General features: G+C 40.7%; 1 long non-coding RNA gene across 1 annotated transcript; it reads left to right on the top strand.

The window, feature by feature from the left end:
- Nucleotides 1–1,105: 1,105 nt before the first annotated feature.
- On the top strand, nucleotides 1,106–2,560 carry LOC116702777 (uncharacterized). The gene is made up of 2 exons (XR_004335251.1): nucleotides 1,106–1,606; nucleotides 1,844–2,560. It is a non-coding gene; the product is annotated as an uncharacterized LOC116702777 (long non-coding RNA).
- Nucleotides 2,561–3,505: the final 945 nt, after the last annotated feature.

A 3,505-nucleotide genomic window follows, 5' to 3' on the forward strand; every position in this document is an offset into this window, starting at 1 on the left:
GTCAATTTGACCCAAGGACAACATGAGGGTTAAAGGAGTATGCCCCACGTGAACACAGTAAACTGAAATAAACTCCACTACAACATAAGGTCATAATGCAGTACCCTCCTAGTTGATAATGTATTTATTTAGTGGTGCAAATATTAATCAAACTGACAGAACACCTGGGCTGTTCATGCCCGTTGGCATTCTGGGGCTAGTGCCAGTTTATTGAGCATTGCTTCAGCTACATCCCCCTAAGACTCCCAACACAAGATGAAGAGTGTTCTTTGCAAACTTTCCATTTCTTCTCTCTAGTGGTAATGTATTCATTTGGGGGAACATTTTCTGTGAAGATAAATAAGCGCAAAATGTCTGGTTTGATTGAGATTATGGTCCTTCTGCCACAGCAGAATTATTAACCCTCAGTTGCCAGTTTATTAGGTACACCCTCTTTAAGTAAGGTGACCAGATTTCTCAGACAAAATCCGGGGACAATTTCAGCTCAGAAGCGTATATACCTCCAAAACACTCATGTTTTTATTTTTGTAAAACTTAAAACTGGGACACTAGAGCTGTTCTCATTTGGGGCTGAGCCCCCCCCCCCCCAAAGGTCTGATCCTAAAATCACCACAGCTGCTACTTCATACTGTTCTCCCCTACACCTCAGAGGGGAATGTTGCAATGTTTACTGAACTACATTTATCTGACAGCTTTTGCTTTATTGCTTCAGGCTTGTTTCTGCAACAGCTCACTGAGTATCAGATACAATAAAAACTGTTGAGGAAATATTTTCCTTTGACATCGATGCAGTATTAAACGAGATCTCTGCAGTTGGCAGCAGAGAAACAAGCTACAATGTAAGTTAATAGGATAATTGTCCAGCTAGTATTTAAGTTCATAAAAGTGTACATTAGTGTTAGCACACTGTACTTAATAAATTGGCAGCTTTTTATACTTGTAAGTAAGTTTGCCGATCACGACATTTACGGTTTTATGTCGGATAAGAAGTAGTAGGCCTAAGTCCTATTGGCTGGAGGAAATCGCCGTCCTGTTTTTGGGACATTTTTCCCCGGAGTTTCGTCTGTTAGGTCCTTGGGTATTTATTTATTTATTTTTTACACGTGTTTCCTGGTTTGTGTATCGCCCTCAACAATGACACGTTCAGGAACCAAAAGAAAACATTTTGGTTGATTTAATTCTTCGAGGTTTATTAGGAACTTGAGTTTGTCGCTTGTCGTGAAAATCTGCACGAAAGCCCAAACACGAGACGAAAGAAACCCCTCCTTTCCTACATTTAATTGAGGCAGTAGAGGGGGAGGGTCGAGCTCAGTCTCGCTCTTTCCGAACGGTTCCGATCTCGGCCGATGTCCTGCCCCGGCGGCAGTGCTGCTGCGGTTTCGCTGCGTGTCCCTCTCGCGTCTCCATCGTCCATCTCCGACACTATTTCCATCATGGTGGACGTTTTGTTGTTAATGTTTTTCGCCATCGTCGGCCTCGTCTTCCTTTCCTATATCATCTACTTGCTGTGACGATGATGATGAAGACGATGAAGCGTCCCGCTGAGCCTGCACACAGGATGTGTGCTTTTCCTCTCCTGCATCCCTGGTTTCCATCATGGACAACGGTAAGGGAGCGTTTCATTACACATAGGCCGAATATATGTATTTTTCCTATAATATTAAGGGAAAATGTTACAGGGTATGTTGGTGTTAGAAGACAGGCTGTGTTGCGTTTCATGTCTAAGATAGCTAGCACAGTAATATGTGGCAAAGGAATTACACTGTTGCACTTGAATAGGCTAATAAGAGAATTTCTCAGTTTTAAACTGTAAATGTTTGACACCAGCTGTAACCTGTTTCAGGGAGGAGAGCCAGGGTCCTGCCATGATGGTCGGCTCCTCTGCGGGAGATGAAGAGCAATCCAGCTGAGGGGAAAACAAATGGACAAGAAGTGGAAGCCAAACTCTTCCTTCTTCTTTGTCTCCTAATTGCACTCTGTCAATCCGCCCCCCCCCTTATCCTTCTTTATTTGTTCAGAATCCTCTAACAAAATGTCACTACTCTAAGAGCTCCCACTTATTTATTTGCAATCAGTCTAAACTGTGTATTGTCTATGCTCCTCAAGATTGTGCATGTTTCTCTTTAAAGGAGGAGAAATCTTCCCTCTGCACAAGTGTAATAGATCCGTAGACATTCGATGCTGGGTGGTTTTGTAGGTGTAAGCGCAATACGGGTGTGTAATAGCCTTTTTAACAACACTGAGCTAGTTTTTGGCTCTGGCTACGATGTGTAATGTGTCATCCTTATGACTGTGTGGCCAACCCTTCTGTACTCGTGTTTTGTTTATCAAACAGTTGGAGAGCTTCAGCCTTTTAAATGTCAGAGATGGTTGGCTTGGTTTGATTGGTTGGCTCAGCCTTGACATCTGTGTTATTATATTACTTTATTCACGTGTTGCCAGTATGTTGGCAATGTTCTCCTCACTACAATCAAGATTCCCCGTCAGGTTAAGGGGGAATGTGTCAGTTATATAGTGTTCTACACTTTAACAGTATTGCTTGTCTGTTTTATATTTTGGCAACAAATGACATCCATGATTAGCAGTAATGTCATTTCCAAAATGAATCCACTATATGTGCTTCTCAGTTTTACCACCAAACCTCATATAAATGGTCTGATATATATAAATAATGTCAAGTTTACTGATGCGCTGATTTACTGAGGTTAATGACAATAGTTCACATGATATGTCAAATAAAGATGATTTCAGTAGACCCAGTTGCTTTCTCTTCAATTCTACACAATACTATTTTTTATTTCAATGTCAACCAAATATAATTGATTCCTGTCAGAGGAAACCTTTTGCTGCACAAAGCTTTGCTCACCTATCATGCAATAATAGGTCAAAAAGTCTGTGTGATCTTCTAAGTGCACGTATAATTTCTGCATTACTTTTCTGGCATTTTGCCTTATTGGAAAGTGACATTAGAGATATTACTGTACGAGAGAGAGAGAGAGAGAGAGAGAGATGTAGAGAAATATGGCTTTCATCACAGAGTCCTGGCCGGCAGGGACACTGCCCAAATATTGCTTTTGAAATCAGCTTTTTTATTTTTGACCGCCAATAATACTATTCTGTTCAAAAGAATTCCAATTGTACTTTACAGTCACGGGATTATTCAATTTCTGAGGCCAAGTACTGCTCAAGTGCCTCTACGCTAAAGTTAAGTATAGTAATTATTATTATTATTCTGTACTGTGTAGTGCTGTATTCCAGTGGTATCCAAAAAAGGTTAATTGATTTTGAGGGAGTGCAGGTCTGCAATGAAATAAGTACTATTTTTGCCACACTAAATGTCCCCTTCCAGCTAGATTGTCATGTAGTTCCCTCTATGCTCATGACAACAAAACTAATCCTACAGAGACACAATCTCATCAAACTCTTTCCGATTCATATTTATGAGGGAGGACTCCCAATGTCATATTTTAAAGAGTAAAGCTCTCTGCTTAGTATGTCCTGTGAA

This window comes from Etheostoma spectabile, chromosome 15 (assembly GCF_008692095.1).
Source record: "Etheostoma spectabile isolate EspeVRDwgs_2016 chromosome 15, UIUC_Espe_1.0, whole genome shotgun sequence".
Taxonomy (NCBI): Eukaryota; Metazoa; Chordata; class Actinopteri; order Perciformes; family Percidae; genus Etheostoma; species Etheostoma spectabile.